This window comes from Oryctolagus cuniculus, chromosome 7 (genome assembly GCF_964237555.1).
Source record: "Oryctolagus cuniculus chromosome 7, mOryCun1.1, whole genome shotgun sequence".
Classification (NCBI taxonomy): Eukaryota; Metazoa; Chordata; class Mammalia; order Lagomorpha; family Leporidae; genus Oryctolagus; species Oryctolagus cuniculus.
In genome coordinates, this window is record NC_091438.1 from 27,291,025 (window position 1) to 27,311,434 (window position 20,410).

Below are 20,410 nucleotides of genomic sequence, written 5' to 3' on the forward strand. Positions count from 1 at the left end.
GCTCGTCCGGCGCTTACAGATAACACCTGGGCTCGCTGTTGCCAAGGCAACTGCCGAGCCGTGCACACATCTCGCGGGATTTTCGCGGCTTTCCATAGGGGCTGGGGAAGTATCCCCGTCTTGGCTGCGCTCTTTCCCACGTGCAGCTGACTCACCAGGTTTGCAATTTGTTAGGACAACTTCTAGAGGCATATTTTGTTTACTTTCCCGTCAACGTCCAAAAGAAGTTTCAGTTTTCGCTACTGGATTAGCACATTGTTAAATCATTGCCGTGTTTTTGATCCTCGGCTGTTTTATTTGAATCAAAAAACAAATCTTTATTTATCCATGAAAACTGTCAAAGGAAACAGGATATTCTCCCCGTCCGCCTCCCCCATTTTATTTGAAACAGAGAGCGAGCATGCGCTCTTATGCTCTGGTTTACTCGCCACCTGTCCTGCAAACACCCAGGGGAACCCAGTCCCCGGAACTCAATCCGGTTTTCCCGTGAGTGGCAGGCGACCAAGTACTTGGGCCATCATCTGCTGCCTCCCAGCATGCGTGTTAACAGAAGCTGGTTGCAAAACGGAAGAACTGGGATCCAAGCCAGGCACTGGGTGATGTCCCAAGCGGCAACTTAACCGCTGACAAATGCCAGTTCTGGAAGTTGATTCTTGCTCCAGCTTTCAAGGATGTCAAAATGGACCACTAGAATTTTCTCAAATCCCTCTTCATGTCTTTATGTATAAAGAGAAAGCAAGGCACATTTTATTGTGGCTACAGATGACAGAATTTCAGAAACTACCCATCTGAGCCAGACACAATTAAGAAGTGGGTAAGTTGGAAATGTTTCCTCAATACAATCTAGAGTGCTCAGATTCTTTTAAAATTGTTTATTAATGAATGGATTTTCTGCCACTTGGTATGGAGAGCGCCTTTTCTCTAAAGAGGCAATGTAAAATTGAATTTTTATGTACTTTCCAAACTATAAAGTAAACTAAACCTCTTTTTTGAAAAAGACTTGGGGTTAAAATGAATTCCAATACTGGGTGCACTTCCTAAATATAGTGCAGAATTTATAGTTGTTCTGAAACTGGTATTTCTATTGCTTAAGGATTCAGTCTTAGGTCAAATACTTGAAAAAGAGGCCCTTCTCCCCACCCCCAATATTTTTGACTGTAAAAAGTTAAATAAATTTTAGTCAAATCTCTTTTGATGAATATAGAGTTACTGGCAAAGCTGGAAGTACATCTAAGTTTTCAGAACTCCCAGTTTAAGGTTTTATTCCTCTCACAACTGCCTCCCAAATTTATAAATGCGTTTGTAAATTTTTTATTTGACAGGTAGAGTTATATATAGAGAGAGACAGAGAGAAAGGTCTTCCTTCCGTTGGTTCACTCCCCAAATGGCCGCTACGGACGGCGCTGCACCTTATGTAGTCAGGAGCCAGGCGCTTCCTCCTGGTCTCCCATGTGGGTGCAGGAGCCCAAGCACCTGGGCCATCCTCTACTGCCCTCCAGGGCCACAGCAGAGAGCTGGACTGGAAGAGGAGCAGCGGGGACTAGAACCCGGCGCCCATGTGGGATGCCGGTGCTGCAGGCAGAGGATTAACCAAGTGAGCCATAGCACCAGCCCCATGTAAATATTTTTTTTAATTTTTTTTTTTTGACAGGCAGAGTGGACAGCGAGAGAGAGAAACAAAGAGAAAGGTCTTCCTTTGCCATTGGTTCACCCTCCAATGGCCACTGCAGCCGGCACGCTGCGGCTGGCACACTGCGCTGATCCGATGGCAGGAGCCAGGAGCCAGGTGCTTCCTCCTGGTCTCCCATGGGGTGCAGGGCCCAAGGACTTGGGCCATCCTCCACTGCACTCCCTGGCCACAGCAGAGAGCTGGCCTGGAAGAGGGGCAACCGGGACAGAATCCGGCGCCCTAACCGGGACCAGAACCTGGTGTGCTGGCGCCGCAAGGTGGAGGATTAGCCTAGTGAGCCATGGAGCTGGCCCTCTTGTAAATATTTTTAAGATTTATGTACTTATTTGAAAAATGGAGTGACACAAAGAGAGGAAGAGCCAGAGAGAAAGAATGATCTTCCAGCAGCTGGCTCACTTCTCAAAAGCCTGCAACAGCCAGGGAAGGGCCAAGCCAAAGCTAGGAGTCAGGAGCCAGGAACTCCTCCCAGGTCTCCCACACTGGGTGGCAGGTACCCATGTATTTACCCATCTATTACCTCCTAGGTGCATTAACAAGAAGCTGGTTTGGAAGTGGAGCATCAGAGGCTTGAATCAGGCACCCAGATATGGTTTGTAGGAGCCCCAAGTGATGGCTTAACCTGCTATACCACCACGCCTGCCCCTTGGTTTTGCAAATATTAATGGGATATAGCAGTATTATTCATAATAGTCCTCCAAAATGTAAACAATTCAAAAATCCATCAAATGATGAATGGATGAATAAGTGTAATATATCCACAAAATAGAATATTAAGCAGCAATAAAAAGCAATAAAGTATTGGAGGAGAAATCTGAGAATGTAGAGAAGTAGCAAGTACTAGGAATCTATCTCCCCACCTGGAAAACAGTTCAACTTCAGGAATCTGTTTCAGATGGTCATTTTGGAACTCTGAATTCTGTCTAAGGCTTGCATTTTACAGAGGAAAGCTTGGACAGTAAACAGAAGACAGTTTTAGTCCATTTTAACTCAGCTCAAGAGCAGCTACCCTACTTCCACTTCCACATCCATACTCCTCTTGCAGGCAACATCAAAAGTTGCAAGAGCATGTTATACAAAAGTTGTGGGAGGGCTGCTGCTGTAGTGCAGCAGGTAATGCCACCATATATAGTGATGGCATCCCATTTGAGCACTGGTTCATCTGCTCTACTTCCAGTGCCATCTGCTCTACTTCTGATCCAGCTCTCTCTTAATGCACCTGGGAAAGCAGCACCAGATGGCCCAAGTATTTAGGCCCCTGCACCCATGTGGGAGACCCAGATGAAGCTGCTGGCTCCTGGCTTTGTCCTGGTCCAGTCCTAGCTGTTGTGAACCAGAAGATGGAAGATATTCTCTCTCTCTCGCTCACTCGCTCGCTCACTCTCTAGTTCTTACTTACAAATAAATAAATAAATCCTTAAAGATAAAAAGTTTAGGAACCAGGGTGGGCGATAAGGATCCTGTTTTCCAAACTGGGATACTCTGTTCTGATCACCATGTGCTGCTTCTGATCGAGGGGATTTAGGGAGGGAGGGGCCAGCCATTGTTTGTGCATCTTCTTCTACTGTTATAAGTCCTCTCCTTCTAGCTTAAGCAGAGTCCAGGAAATTAAAAGACCAGTACCTCCCCTCTATCAATTTTATTTTTTTTTTCTTCCTCCTTTTGGAAGCCAGATATTTAAGAGTAATGCATTGAAAAGTAGCTACACTTACAAGGGAAAGTAGAAAGTTATTGCACATACTCAGGAAAAGGAGCAGGGACATAAAAGACCTGAAAAGACTTTAAATTCTTTAGCCTCACAGATGCTCAAAGAACTAAAGCTGTTGAGACAGTCAAGCAATGATGTATGCACAAGTTAGAAATATCAAAATATGAAGTAGAAAAACCTAAAAGGGGCTAAAAAGAAACTGTATAGCTTGAAAGTACAATAGCTGAAGTGAAAAATCCAGTAGACAGATTCAAAGACAGATTTGTGTAGGCAGAAGAATCAGTAAACTTGAAGGTAGGATAATTGAAATTGCTGAATTTGAGAGTCAGAAGGAAAAGAAAAAGTGAGCCTAAGGTGTCTGTGGAACATCATCAATCAGATGATGGCAAGGCCAAGGCAACTTCGGCTGGCTGACAAGGTCACAGCAGAAGGTCTGTCTCAGCAAGGCGTGAGAACAACAGCTGTGGTCCTCTTGGTGGTTTTTAGGGTTGGGAATTACACTCTGCATAAGAAAGCCGAAGCTTCCTGGTGGTCCTGCTAATGATTGCTGTATTCTTAATTTTAGGGAAGAACACTTAGTCTCATAATCCCCCAAATGTCCATTGCTTTGTAGAATTTTAATCAAGTCAAATGCTAGTGTAGAAGAAGGGGTGATGCTTTACGCATGGTTGAGCTGTTTGTGGAAAAGGCAACAGGCTCCCTGGTGTATACTTCCCACTAAACAAAGATAAATGTTATTAAAGCTTTAATTCAATATGTGCTACAAATACAACAGTGGTTAGGATGCCAAAACTGTGGAATAGATCTAAGTGAACCTTTAAATAAGTACAATAGAGAAATTAAAGAGTTACAGTAAGAACTGCAAAAGAGGGGATACATTTTAAAAAAGGACCTGCTTTGAACTTAGGGCTTCTAGTAAAGATTAGATTAAGGCCGGCGCTGCAGCTCACTAGGCTAATCCTCTGCCTTGTGGCGCCAGCACACCGGGTTCTAGTCCCAGTCGGGGCATCGGATTCTGTCCCGGTTACCCCTCTTCCAGGCCAGCTCTCTGCTGTGGCTAGGGAGTGCAGTGGAGGATGACCCGAGTACTTGGGCCCTGCACCCCATGGGAGACCAGGATAAGTACCTGGCTCCTGCCATCGGATCAGTGCGGTGCGCCAGCCGCAGCACGCCGGCCTGTCGGCCATTGGAGGGTGAACCAACGGCAGAAAGGAAGACCTTTCTCTCTGTCTCTCTCTCACTGTCCACTCTGCCTGTCAAAAAAAAAAAAAAGATTAGATTAGAAAGGTAATACTCTATCTTCTGTAACCATTTTCAGCACTCCAAGCCTTGGCTTGTGTGGGCAGCCCGTTATCTCGCACCTGTCTGTGATAGTAACCCATGCTCTGAACATGCCCTTGAAAAATCAAAGAAATTGTACCTAGGTGAAAATGGACAACAAACTTGTTGTTTTAAGAAGAAAGACTCATGATATAAAAATAAAGTCTGGTGCTCTAGAGCAAGAGCAGTGCCATCAGCCTTGCTGTGATTGTGTCTCTCACTTCTTCCTTCGCTGACGCCTCCCACAGCTTCAGGAACCCCTGCACCTGCTGGAGCTGGACTCCGGCACCTAAGGTGTCTGTGGAACATCCTCAGTCAGATGAAAATACACCCTGTGGGAGTCCCACAGAAAGTATGAGAAAGGAGCAGAAAGATAATGTGAAGAAATAGTGACTGAAAACTTCTCAAGTATGATAAAAGACATGTATAGGTCTTAGAAGCTCAATGAACTCCAGGTAGGATGAATTCAAAGACACTTCCACTGAAGCATTTTGTAACTACATTGTTGAAAGACAAAGAGAAGCAACCCATCACATACAAGAGAGTTCAAAAATCCCTAAAAGATACTGACAACCCAAATTCAGAGGCATATTTAAAATATTTTACACAATGATCAAGTGGGATTTGTTCCTGGAATGCAGGAAGGGTTCAGCATATGAAAATTGATCAGTATGAGGGCGGTGACTTGGGCAGCAATGCAGGGCACCTGGCCATGTGGAGGCAGAGTCGGCAGAGACCATGGATGGAGGTAAGTCTGGAAAGGACAGTGGGAAGGCCCAGGCTAAGGCAGTGTCTCACAGAGAACCGGGCTGTAGTTTCCCATAGGCCACGTCCATAGACTCTAGAAGACTCCCTCCATGAGCCACGGAAGGGTGGCTGCCGCTGCTGCTGTGGTCAGTGCTGCAATCCTGGAGTACCTCACTGCTGAGGTACTGGAGTTGGCAGGCAATGCTTCCAAGGATCTCAAGTTAAAGCACATCACACCACATCACTCGCAGCTTGCAATCTGTGGTGATTAAAAAACTGGATTCCCTTCTCAAGGCTCCCCTAGCTGTAGGGGGTGATCCCTGACATCCTCAGATCTCTTAATGGAAAGAAAGGACAGTAGAAAACTGCACAGAGGGTTGTTTTACCCAACTATTTTTCTCTTTGTCATTGTTCTGTAACTGGGACAGAAGAAATAATGGAGATACATAGAATTTTTAAAAATACTTAAATGGAAAACATACACAGTTACCATAGACATAATAAAAGAAACATTTGTACATTCTTAGACTCAGAAGTTAGATAAAAGTACCTTTCCATATGGTGACAGTTTTATAGATTGGCTAGGTCTCTCTTGTGTTTTATATAAAAATTGGATGGATAAGCATTGTCTTACCAAAAAAAAAGTTGATCAGTGTCAATTTTATATATCACATTAACAAGATGAAGGAAAAATAAACCACATCATCATCTCAAGGCAGAAAAATTATTGGACAACATCCTTTGATGATAAAATGCTCAACAAACTAGGAGTAGAAGACTGCCTCAACACAATAAAAACCAAATATCAAAAACCCACAGAAAACATCATACTCAATAATAGAAGACTGAAAGATTTTCATCTAAGATCAAGAACAGACAAGGATACCCAGTTTAGCTACTTCTGTTCAACATAGTACATGGAGTCTTAGCCAGAGCAGTTAGGTAAGAAAAAGAAATGAAAGTCACTAAAATTAGAAAGGAAGAAGTAAAATTATCTCTGTTTATAGGTTATATGACCTTATAAGTAGAAAATACTAATGGTTCCATTTAAAAACTATTCAAAACAATAAACAAATTCAGAAACCCAGATAGTCAACACTCAAATCCTGCATTTCTGTACACTAAAACAATCTGAAAAGTAAATTAATAAAACAAACAATTCCACTTACAATATATCAAAAAAGGATAAAAAATTTAGGAATTAATTAGGTAGGTAAAAAGGTTGTACAGGGGCCAGCACTGTGGCATAGTGGGTAAGTCTGCCGCCTACAGTGCTGGCATCCCATGTGGACACCAGTTCGAGTCCAGGTTGCTCCACTTCAGATCCAGCTCTCTGTTATGGCCTGGGAAAGCAGTAGAAGATGGCCCAGGTCCTTGGGCCCCTGAACCCATGTGGGAGACCCATAAGAGGCTCCTAGCTCCTGGCTTCGGATCAGCGCTGCTCCAGCCATTGCGGCCAGTTGGAAAGTGTACCAGATGATGGAAGACCTCTCTATCTCTGCCTCTCCTCTTTCTGTGTAACCCTTTCAAATTAATAGATAAATCTTTAAAAACAAAAGTTGTACAATGAAAATGACAAAGCATTGCTCCAAGAAATTGCGATGATCATTGCACAACAATATGAATGTGTTGAGTAGCCCTAACCTGTGTACTTAAAATTGGTTCAGATGGGGCCAGCACTGTCACATAGCTGGTAAAGCTGCCACCTGTGGTGCCAGCATCCCATATGGGCACCCGTTCAAGTCACAATTGCCCCACTTCTGATCCATCTTCCCGCTAATGCACCTGGAAAGTAGCAGAGCATGGTCCAAGTGCTTGGACCCATACACCCATGCGGGAGACATGAAAGAAACTCGTGACTCCTAGCTTTGGACCACCCCAACTCCAGCAGTTGCGGCTCTTTGGGGAGTGAACTAGTGAATGGAAGACCTCTCTCTGTTTCTCCTTCTCTCTCTCTCTGTAACTCTGCCTTTCAAGTAAATAAGTAATATTTTTAAAAATATGTATATTCTAAAAGAAGATCTCAGAAATGGACAACACTCCTGTCACGGTTCATTGTACAGTTTACAAACATGAGTAAGTAAACATTAAGAAGAGAGCAAAGGGCCGGCGCCGCGGCTCACTAGGCTAATCCTCCACCTAGCGGCGCCGGCACACCGGGTTCTAGTCCTGGTCGGGGCGCCGGATTCTGTCCCGGTTGCCCCTCTTCCAGGCCAGCTCTCTGCTGTGGCCAGGGAGTGCAGTGGAGGATGGCCCAAGTGCTTGGGCCCTGCACCCCATGGGAGACCAGGAAAAGCACCTGACTCCTGGCTCCTGCCATCGGATCAGCGCGGTGCACCGGCCGCAGCGCGCCGGCCGCAGCGGCCATTGGAGGGTGAACCAACGGCAAAGGAAGACCTTTCTCTCTGTCTCTCTCTCTCACTGTCCACTCTGCCTGTTAAAAAAAAAAAAAAAAAAAAAAAAAGCAAAGAAAGTTGAGTAACTCTTAAACAAATGTTTTTGATAAATGCTTTGACTTAGAAAAGCCAATATTTATTTAACTTGAGTAATCAAGAATAAAAATTAAATAAACTCAGTGCCAAGAATTGAGTAGAGAGGACCATAAGTGTCACTTATAAAAATATTCATGGTAAAATGTTTTATAAAAATATTCAGATTCCACATAGAGTCATAACATTTTAAATCACTCAAAAAATACTTGTACTTATTCAACATTTATGTGTCAGACACCATTCCATGTACATGGAATATATCAGCCAACTAATATGCTCCCTGGAAGTCAATTCAACCATTTAGAATCCAGATTGAAAACAAAACAAACAAAAAACAAGCTTCTTGACAACAAATACACAAAGCTCTTGGAAAATGTGTAGGCAAAATTTGACTAGTTTGTATTATTATGAGTTTTTATGTCACAGTTCTTTGGATTATTTTAGTCTTATGAGCTCGGATCTCTTAGTTCCCAGCCTAGAACTTACAATATGAGACTTTGAAAGGAAGGAAAAGAGAAGAGGTGGATATGATGGATTTTTAAGCAACTGTTTTTCTGAATTTCATATCTATGTATTCTACTCTAATGCTCATTTATTAACAAAACACAGGACTTCATAATTGTAATGTTTAACATACATGTATTTGAAGTGGATATATTAACAAGATCTCCTATAAATTAAAAAATTATTTGATAATGTAAGAGAATATTTCCTTAAGGAGTCAAAAATCCATTGCCTTCAACAATATTCACCTTCTAGTAGGAAAAGAAGACAATAAACAATAAACATATGAGCTAAATAAAATACATGGTACATTAGAAGATGATAACATGAAAAACAGAGACTTTCAGAATGTGGAAGTGGGTTCTGATCCTGTGTTACATGCTAAACAATGTAGTCAAGTTAAGGTTTACTGAGGTGACACTTGAGACTTTAATTATACTTATATACAATAGCTATAACTATAGTTATAGTTATTATAGTTATGTTGTGAATAAGATGAGACTCTCAAGTTCATATAGACACTTGAAGTTTAAACCCCAGAGTCTTGTGCTGATAGTGTTGGAAGGGTGGAAACAATCCAATTGTGATACTTAGGTGGTAGGCATTGTGGGAGTCTTTAAGTCACTGGGGAATGTGCCCTTGGAAGGTAGTGCTGAGAAGGCTGGTTATAAAATCATGATTCAAGCCCATCCACTCTCTCTTCCTGGGTCACCCTATAATCTTTCCTCCACAGTGCTCCACCATTGCCATACTGTGGCATCATCAAAAGGTTGAAATAATGGGTCTTACCCAATACTGCACTGTGACACTCCAAACTCAGGAGCCAAAATAAGCTTCCCTGGTTAATAAGTGGATTATCTTAGTATATTTCATTACAGTTTTTTTTTTTTTTCAAAAAAAAGTTAATACATATGCCTATGAAGATTTCACATATAATAAAATCTACCTAGTTCCAGATCTTAGAGGAAATGTTTTCAGTTTTTCCTCATTCAATATGGCTATGGGTTTGTCATAAATACCCTTCATTATGTTGAGATATGATCCTTATACACCTAATTTTTTAAGGTTTTAATATACATGAAGTTGAATTTTATTGAAGCTTTTTCTGTATCTATTTTTTTTTTCAAGCTCTGCTGCAGAAACTCCTGGCTCATTTGGTTCAGATGCCAATGGTGCAGATAGAAATATGAGTGCAGAAGCCAATGACAGGCCAAGGGGCCAGTAGGCCAAATGTCACCACTGTCAGGATGAAGAGCTGGACAGCAGTGCTGCCCCAGGAGAATCGCCACAGCCTCCGGAGGAGCATGGCAGCGGGAGAGATTGATCTGCTCGTGAGGTCAACTTTTGGTCACATCTAGTCTCAAGAACAAACCATCCTGGAACTCAGGCCAGAATCATTGCATATCAAACCTGCTGGAGGCAGTCAGCTTCGTACCTGACGCATGCCGAGGGCTGCCTCTGCTGTCACCCAGGCTGGTTCATCCGGCTGAGGCGTCATTGCCGGATCCTCTCAGTATCTATTGAGATGATCATATGAATTTATCCTTTGTTCTATTGATCTGATATGTAATGTTTATTGATTTGCATATGCTGAGCCATTTTTGCATCCCCAGGATAAATCTGACTTTGTCATGTAGATGACTTTCTTGTGTGCTATTGGGTTTTATTTGCTAAAACTTTAAGAATTTTTGCATCAATGTTCATCAGGGATATTGGTCCATGGATTTCTTATGTTGTGTCCTTGTCTGTTTTTGGAATCAAGGTAATTCTGGCCTTATAAAATGAGTTTGGAAGGGTTCCTTCCCTTTCAATTTTTTGGAATAGTTTGAGAAAATTGTTGTTAGTTCATCCTGAAAATCTAGGTAGACTTCTGTAGTATAGCCTTCCAGTTCTGGAGATACCCACTATCACTGCCCTTACTCAGTATAGTACTGGAAATCTTTGCCAGAGCAATAAAGAAATACAAAGAAATACAAAGGAATAAAAGGCATGTAATAGGAAAGGAGGAAGTCCTATTACCTCTGTTTTCATATTATATGGCTCTATAAATGGAAAAACCTGAAGACTCTTCCAAAAGGAGAGTCATTTGCTGAGCAAATTGAGTAAAGTTGCAGGATCAACATAAAAAATCAATAGTATTTTTATATACCAATACTGAATTCTCTGAAAAAGAAATAATAAAATTAGTCCAATTCACAATAGCAACCAAAAATTATTAAGTGTTTAGGAATAAATTTAACCAAGAATGGGACACACCTCTATGATGAAAATGACAGGGGCCAGCACTGTGGCATAATGGATATAGTCACCGCCTGTAGTGCTAGCATCTTAATGGGCACCAGTTCGAGTCCCAGCTGCTCCACTTCTGACTCAGCTCTCTGCTCTGGCCTGGGAAAGTAGTAAAAGATGGCCCAAGTCCTTGGGCTCCTGCATTCACATGGGAGACCTGGAGGAAGCTCCAGGCTCCCGGCTTCAGATTGGCCCGTAGCAGCCATTTGGGGAGTGAACCATCAGATGGAGACCTCTCTTTATGCCTTTCAAATAAATGTATAAATCTCAAAAAAAAAAAAAATGGATACTAGTAATCTTTAAGAAATTTTTTTTAATGACAAAACATTAACAAAAGAAATTAAAGAAAGTCCCAAAATTGAAAGACTTCCCATGTTCATGGATGGAAGAATCAATATTACAATGCTCAAGCAACCCAAGGCAATTTCCAAACTCAACATAATCCTCATCAAAACACCAACAACATTCTTTGCAAAGCTAGATGAAATTAACTAAAGTGCATATGGAAATGCAAAAGTCTTTGAATAGCCGAAATAATCTCAAGCCAAAAGATCAAAGGTGAAGGCGTAAAAATACTTGATTTAAAGACATACTATAAAGTTAATAGTAATTAAAACAGCATGTTCCTGGCATAAAAAGACACATAGGGCCAGCGCTGTGGTGCAGTGGGTTAAAACCCCAGCCTGCAGCACTGACATCCCATATAGGTGCCAGTTTGAGTCCTGGCTGTTCTACTTCCAATCCAGCTCTCTGCTATGTCCTGGGAAAGCAGTAGAAGATGGCCCAAGTCCTTCGGCCCCTGTACCCACATGGGAAACCCAGAAGAAACTCTTGGCTCCTGGCTTCAGCTCAGCTCAGCTCTGGCTGTTGCAGTCATTTGGGGAGTGGACAAGCAGAATGGAAGACCTCTCTCTCTGGCTCTACCTCTCTCTGTAACTCTTTCAAATAAATTTTTTAAAAATTTAAAAAAAAGAAAAAGGAAAAAAACAGATACATAGAGCATACATCCCAGAAAATAATTCACATATCTACAGCCAACTGATTCCTGACAAATTTAGAAAAACATACTCTAGAGAAAGGATGGTCTCTTAAATAACTGTTGCTGGGAAAACAATAACTGTTGCTGAGTGTGCAAATGCAGAAAATTGAAGCTTGTTTCAACCTCTCATCTTGTACAAAAAGCAACTCAAAGTGGATCAAAGACTTAAATATAAGACTGGAAACTGAACTACAAAAAATATGAAAAACACCTCAATATATTGACACGTGATGATTTTTTGGATGAGATCTGAAAGGCATAGACAACAAAAGTAAAACTAGATACATGGGCTTATATCAAACTAAGAAGCTTCTGTGCAACAAATGAAACAATCAACAGAGTGAAGTAACAACAATGGAATGGAAGAAAACATGTGCAAATGATTCATCTGATAAAGGGTTAATATCCAGGATATATAAGGAATTCAAAAACCCAATCACAAAAACCCAGTTAAGAAATGGGCAAAGGATCTGAACAGATATTTTTCAAAACAGCCCTTGTCTCTACTCTTGAAGAACAGTGTTTTGTTCTTTTATCCCCTTTGTACTATTTCTTGAATTCTTTAGTTGGTATAGGACTAATCTTTAAAGTAAACTTGAAATAGATCTTCGTAAAAACTATGAGTGGGAATAGGAGACAGAAGAGGAAAAAAGGTGGGGGCCTGGGCAGGAGAGAAGGTTGGGTGTCTATATGTGTGTGTTTGTATATATATATATATATATATATATATATAGGCATATATATATATATATCTGTAAATATAAAATCATTGAAATTTGTATACCTCAAATAAAACCTAAAAAGGTTTAAAAATAATGAGACAAAATAAAATGATAAAAATCTGAAAAAAGAAATACAAATGGCCTACAAATTTATGAAAAAGTGGTCAATGTCATTAGCCATCAGGAAAATGTAAATCATAACCACAATGAGATATTAGCTCAGTCCAGTTAGAAGGGCTATTATTAAAAAGACAAAAAATAAAATAAAAACTGCTAAGAAGGATGCAGACAAAATGGAACCCTTATATACTGTTGAATGAATCAATTAGAATATGATATATTTACATAATGAAATATTATTTAGCCATATAAAAATGAAATCCTGACATTTGCAGCAAAATGGATGGAACTGAGATAATTATGTTAAGTGAAATCAGCATGATGCGGAAGGACAAGTACCTCATGTTCTCTCTCACATGTGGGAGTTGGGAAAAAAGCCAGTCTGAATTTATAATAGTGGTTGCTAGAGACTAGGAAGGACAGAGGACGAAGGGATAGGGAGATTGGATAACACAGACAGAAGTAACAAGTTCCACAGTTCCCCACACATAGGGCAATCATAGTTCACAATAATACAATAAATACATCTCATGTATGGAGATGCTGACTGCCTGATTTGATGAAGTTGGACTATACACAAGTGTTGAAAGATTAACTGTGCCTCAGAAAGTATTTAAGTATTGATTATTAATATTAAATTTTAAATAAAATAATAAAATTGAAATAATATTTATAAAATTCAAATAAAATAGAAATTAAAATGTAAAATAAAATATATAAACCTCCAAAAAGTTCACGGAAAATGCAATTAAAATTATGAGTTTATTTTGGTTGCAAAAAATTTATTTTCAAAATACTTGGAAAATGTGTATTATTAAAAAACTATGCATGGGCTTCCAAAAACTTTTCTGCACCAAATTACACTTAATTCCATCTTCTCATGAACTTCTTGAAACAGCCTGTGTAGTTAAGTGTATTATCCAAATATAGTTATAATGAAAATGCACCTATTTATCATGAGAAAACAAGACATTCTTTTCATAATTTACTCACAGCACAAGCTGGAGGGCTGTTTGCTTCTGACCCTCAGCGGCAGGAAAAATCCACTTCTAGCTTGTGTTCCGGCAATACATTCCTCAAAACAAGTAAAATCATATTTACACTGTAATTATTTTCACTTGCTTGTTAGATTTGTTCAGTGTATTTCACGTGCTCAGCACTGTTGAGTGTAAACCCAGTTCCCATAAGGCACAAGTTTAAAGCGATTTCCTGCTGTGAGGCTCCAGCTTACTCAGTGTGGTTAGCAGAAAGACTTAATAGCAATACATTATCATGCAAAAGAAATAGCATGAATCTGAATTTTGCCTTTGAAAAAGCAGCATGGTAGCTTTGGGATCCGCAAGGAGAGAAGGCCTATACTTCCGGGAATGGAGAGTCCCTACTCGAACTTCCGGGGAAGAAAAGCCCTTGTCAAGGTCCCCGCGGGTGCCTAAAGGTCAACCAGTGAGGATCAGACCTGCCTTAACTACTTTAACCCCCATGCCCTGTATCTATAAAAGGAGCCCTCCCAATCTCTGACGCAGGACTTCCCCAGCCCCTGCCCTGTTGGGTCCGGGGAACCTCGCCCAGGAGCGGAATCCCAATAAAAGCTTCTGAATTAATTAATTCGTCTGCCTGGGAAGATTTGTTACATGCCGGACACCTTGCACAGCAAATGCAATTTAATTTTTAAATTATTGACTCTCAGTTTTTAAGTGGTGCTCAGTCCCTAATGAATATCACTCTTGGAAAAAAAAAATCTACCCATATTGTTGAATACAGTGCCATTTGCTAAGCTATCCTGTAACTGGCTTTTTGGTTAACACAGATTAGTAACAGAAGTTTCATTTCTTGATATCTAGATATAAATATTTAATGTGAAATGCAAAATGATAAAATTAGAAAACTAAATTACAAAGATTCTGTTTAATGTTTAGAAATATTATTGATGATTAGTGATAATGAAAATTTTCTGGTCATGTGCTGGGTTAGGGAAAATAACTGAAGAAAAGTGCTTTTAATTTACTCTGTTATCATAAAAATGCTTTTAAATTAATCATTGCTGTATATTCATATTCACTTATGGTCTTTACTGTTAAAATGATCTCACAAAAAGACTGTACATGCATTTTGGTTTACTGAACATGATAGTCTTCAAGTTTGCCTGTGTTCAAATTTATCTTCAATCTAGTCCCCTACAGATTTGAGGCTTCTTGGAGAAGCGTCCTAGGTCAAGATGAATTGTCACTATGATGGCAAGAACACCATTATGGTTGACCAAGATTCCTCAGTTTCTGTGACAGAGTTTCAACTTTGAAACAACCAGTGTTAAAAAGGAACTAAAGTTGAGGAGTGATAGAAGATCTCTGTCAGTCTGCCTTTTAAAATAGATATATAAATAAAAAAATCTTTTCTTAAAAAGTATGATGTATTTCTGTAGGTATTCTTCATCAAGTTGAGGAAGTTCCCCTCTATTCCTAGTTTGCTGAGAGTTTTTTCTTTTTTTATCATGAATGAATTTTGGATTTTATCAAATATTTTTCTACATCTATTGATATGATCAGATTATTTTTCTTCTGCTTGTTGATAAGAGGAATTGCATTTATTGATTTGTTTAATGTTGAGCCACTTTTTGATACATGGTTGTTTAGTTTCAAAGACTTGTTTTCCTGTTTTCAATTTACTGATTTCAGATATAATTTTTACTGTTTTTTTTTTGTTGTTGTTGTTTCCTTTAGATTTAAATTGCTCTTCTGCTTCAGGAAGTTTACATAATTGGCTTTGAATACATTTTCTTTTCCAATAGAGGCATTTAATGTTAAAAATCTCCATGTAAGCATTGCTTTTGCTGTATCTTATAAGGTTTGATAAGTTGTATTTTCATTTATTTAGAAATGTTTTCATGGTTCTCTTGAGATTTCTTTGACATATAGCTATATAACTGTACATATTAGAGATTTTTTTCAGATATTTCTCTTGTTTATTTCTAGTGTAACTTCACTTTGTTCTAACAATATAATTGGTATTTTTCCCTGCTTTCAAATTTTTAAATATGTATTTATAAGCCAGAAAGTGGCCTATTTTGATAAATGTTTGAGTAGAATGTGTCTTCTGCTATTGCTTAATGGGCATTCTGTAAATATCAACAGTAACAAGTCAATCTATATCAAGTTGATAGTACTGCTGAGGTGAAATATATCCTTCACTTTCTTTTTCTTTTTTTTTTAAGATTTATTTATTTATTTATTTATTTATTTTAAGGCAGAGAGACAAATAGAGAGATGCTCCATTTGCTGGTTCAAATAGCCACTGTTATGTCCAGTTCATTTGTCCCCAAAGACCACCAAGGAGCCGATACTGCTGTAAAGCACACGAGAGTTTTATTGCAGGTCTGGGCCTGGACTCTCAATCAACACCGATGCAGCGGGTCTGAATTGAGAGCCCCGACCCTTCAGTTAACAAGGTTTTTATAGGGTTTTCAGAGACATTCTGTACATTATGGTACCATTTAGCAAATCAACTCATCCCTGGGAAATTCAAAGGACTTCTCTTAGAATTGATTAGTGCATCCAGTGGCGGGAACGGACCTAGTAAAGGTGGTTGGATGGCTTTGGGGCTTATGCCTTTTAAATTGATTGGCCGAAGCATAGGGTCCGAGCTGCTGGGGTGTACGTGCCGAACTGCAGGGTCTCAGGAAGCTATCAATTACCTTAAATGCTCTGAGAAGACACCAGGATCTCTAGGTATTTCTCTGCTATCTGCTAATTGGCTGTTGCTAGGAGAGTTTACTACAAGGGGAGTTCATTTATTTACTTTTAGGAGCTTCTGGCTCAGGGTTCAGGGCCTGGTCAGGCCTGAGTTACAAGATGGAAGCCTAATTTAAAATTGTTGCACCTTGATCCAGGCTCAGGTCTCACACCACAAGAGCCAGGACTGGACCAGGTTGTAACCAGGAGCCAGGAACACCATCTAAGTCTCCTGTGTGAGGAGCAGGAACTTAAATACGTAGGCTATCATCTGTTGCCTTCCCAGGCACATTAGCAGGAAGCTGGATTGAAAGCAGAAGAGCTGAGACTTAAACTGGCACTCCAGTGTGGGATGCAGGCATCGCAAGAGGCAGCTTAACTCACCATGCCACACATCCATCCTGTCCTTATTGACTTTCTGCCTGCTTGATTTATCAGTTACTGAAGAAGATGTTAAAGTCTTTATAACAATTTGTCTATTTCTTCTTGCAATTCTACCAGTTTTTTCTTAATGCTCTTAGTTGCATACATTGTAAACATTATATCATTTTGGAGAATTTATTTTTTTTTAAAGATTTATTTTATTTATTTGAAAGTCAGAGTTACAGAGAGAGGTAGAGACAGAGAGAGAGGTCTTCTACCTGGGGTTCACTCCCCAGATGGCCGCAATGGCTGCAATGGCCAGAGCTGCCCCCATTCGAAGCCAGGAGCCAGGAGCCTCCTCCAGATCTCCCACACTGGCACAGGGTCCTGAGATCTTTGGCCATCTTCTACTGCTTTCCCAGGCCATAGCAGAGAGCTGGATAAGAAGAGAAGCAGCCGGGACTCGAACTGGCGACCACATGGGATGCTGGCGCTTCAGGCCAGGGCTTTAACCCGCTGCGCCACAGCACCAGCCCCAGAATTGATGTTTTTATCATTATAGTGCCTTTTGTTGTGATTGTTTTCGTTGTTCTGAATTCTATTTTGTCTAAAATCAGTATAACTACTTCATCTTTCTTTTGAATCATGTTAGCATGGTATATGGTATATACCTATCTCTTTAAACTATATATGTCTTTATATTGAAGTGATTCCTTGTGAGTAATGTGCATTTGAGTTTTGATATTTGTTTACTCTGACAATCTCTATCTTTTAATTAAATGTTTTAAAACATTTTACATTTAAGATGATTATTGGTATAATTGGTTTATATCTATCATGTTTGTAACTGTTTTATAGTCACTGTATTTATTCTTTGTTGCTTTCACCTCTTTTTTTTTTTTTTTGCTTTCTCTTATTTTATTTTCAAGATTTATTTATTTTATTTGAAAGGCAGAGTGACATAGACAAGTGACACAGACAGAGAAAGATCTTCCATCCATTGGTTCACTCCCCAATGGCCACATTTCTGGCCTAATGTGGCAGTGACTCAACTAACGTGTCCACGAGAAAAGGTATTATAATGGTTGCTACTCCCTTTTTTCTTTTATCCTTCTGAGGGGAAATACAGATAGCAATCAGTTCTGTTCCAGATTCTACCCAATTCCCAGGTTCTAGGCAAAGAAACTCCCAGTTAGCAAAGATAAGTGAGTGACTTCACAAGGAACTACACAATACCCAAACTAATGCAATAAGAAGACAGCATGAAAAGATGTGGTGGCAGTGGGATGATTGTCAACAGCTTTTTCTAATAGGGGGATAAGCAAATGAAAGGACAGAGGAGTCAAAGATGACTTAAGATTTTTGGTTTGTACAAAGGGAAGAATGAAATGGAATTAATTTTTATTTTGTTTTTGTTTTTAGTTACGTTATAATTAATTGGACAATCAAGTAAAGATGAAACTAGGCAGCTGGATATGTAAGTCTGAAATTCAGAGAACATAAGGCTAGATATATGTGAATTTTAGAATTATCAGTGTATTGATGGCTCATAAAGCCATTGGGGCAGGAAGAAGACACAAAGAGAGGGAATGTAGGTAATTAGGTTATTAAGTAACACAATTATTCTTGGCTGCAGTCTTTGGGTTTCTAATTTTCACTTTTGAAGTAACACATAATCAATACTAAAGAGATAAGTTTGAGACACTTTTAAACAATAAATGCTATGAGATAGGAAGGTGATTCAAGATAATATGCAAGCTTTCATAGTAGATACCTACTACATCCAAGAACATTTATTAAGCATAGTAATGGATCAGGTCTAAAAAACAAAATAGAATTATAAATAACTTATATTTCAATCAGAATTCTTTAGGCTTTTCTGAAGGAACTAGACAGCCACAATTTAGTTAATATTAATTTGAGGGGCCATTGTTGTGGTAGAGTGGGACAAGCTGCTGCTTGGGATATCCACATCCCATATCAGTACCAGGTCTAGTCCTGGCTGATCCAGCTCTCTACAAATGCACCTAGGAGGACATCAGATATTGACCAAGTACTTGGATCTCAGACACCTACCTGGGAGACCTGGATGGATTTCTGAGTTCTTGGCTTCAGCATGGCCCAGTCCCACCATTGTGGGAATTTGGAGAGCTAACCAGTGGATAGAAGATTGATCTTTCCCTATCTCCCCTCTTCTCTGTCACTTTGCCTTTCATAAAAAAAAAAAAAAAAAAAAACTTTTAAAATATTAATTTGAAATACTCAGTAGCAAACCATTATTTCTATTAAACACTATAATACTGTCTGAACAGTACAATTTAACTACATTGCTTTTTAAAAAAAGGTTTATTTTAAAAGCAGAGTCTCTCTCTCTTTCTCTCTCTCTCTCACACACACACACACACACATTCAGATCTTCCATCTGCTGGTTCACTCCTCCAAGTAACAACAGCCAGGGCTGGGATAGGCTGACATCAGGAACCTGGAATTCCATCCATGTCTCTCATGTGGATGACATGGGCCCAAGTATTTGGGCCATCTTCTGCTGCTTCCTCAGGCACAGAAGCAGGAAGCTGGATAGGAAGCAGAGCAGTTGGGACTCAGAGCAGTGCTCTGATATGCGATGCCAGCACCATAGGTGACAGCTTAATCCACTGTGCCGTAACACCAGTCCCTGGCTACATCTTGATTTACATTAAATATCAATAAATGCGAAGCTTCTGCTAGCTTTCATACAACCCTTTCCCTGTCTAGTACACAAACACATGATCATTCAGTCTCTCCTAAAAAAATGTGAACAACCCTTGCTAATACACCCAGGGAAGCAGTGGCTAGTGGCTGCTCTCTCTGTGTGACACTCTGCTTTTCGAATAAATAATAATAATAAATAATTTATACATAATTTATAATAATAAATTAATTATATCATATTATTATATTATAAGATATTAATTATAATACAAGACATTAATTATATTAAATAACATATAATATATAATAATATATAATATTATCATAATTTATAATAATAAATAATTTATAATAATAAATAATTTTAAAAATAGGATGTTTTTTGAAGGGCAGAGCTACAAAGACAGAGGGAAAGAAAGAGAGAGACACACACACACACATACACACACACACACAGAGAAATCTTCCATCTGCTAGCTAACTCCCCAGATGGTTACATCAGCCAGGGCTGGGCCAGGCGGAAGCCAGGAGCCAGGAGCTTCATTTAGGTCTCCCTCATGGGTACAGGGACCCCAAGAACTTAGGCCGTCTTCTGCTGCTTTCCCAGGTGCATCAGCAGGGAGCTGGATCAGAAGTGAAGCAGCCATTGCCCATATGAGTTGCTAGCACTGCAGGGAGCAAATTAATCTGCTGAGCTACAGCTTCAGCTCCAAAAATAAAATTTTAAAAATAAAATAAATAAAAAGAAGGTGAGCAATGCAGAATCTGTCCCTATATGGGAAGGACATGTTTTTGTTGTTTGTGTCACAATCCAGCAAGGACACCATGACTACAGACACAAATCAGGGCTTCTCATCTTAGAAACATGGCACTCTGCCCCCCATCCAAACTTCTCCCCCTTTTCATTTTGGGCTTTGCCTTTAATCATCCCCATGTACCCTCCACATATCTCACTTGTCATTCCTTATGTGCACCCCATCCCCACCCCCACCCCCACCCCCAT

The 20,410-nt window shown here is 39.7% G+C and overlaps 1 pseudogene; it reads left to right on the forward strand.

Moving 5' to 3' along the window:
* Window positions 1-5,453: 5,453 nt before the first annotated feature.
* On the forward strand, window positions 5,454-5,931 carry LOC108177577 (histone H2A.V pseudogene; annotated as a pseudogene).
* The last annotated feature ends 14,479 nt before the right edge of the window (window positions 5,932-20,410 follow it).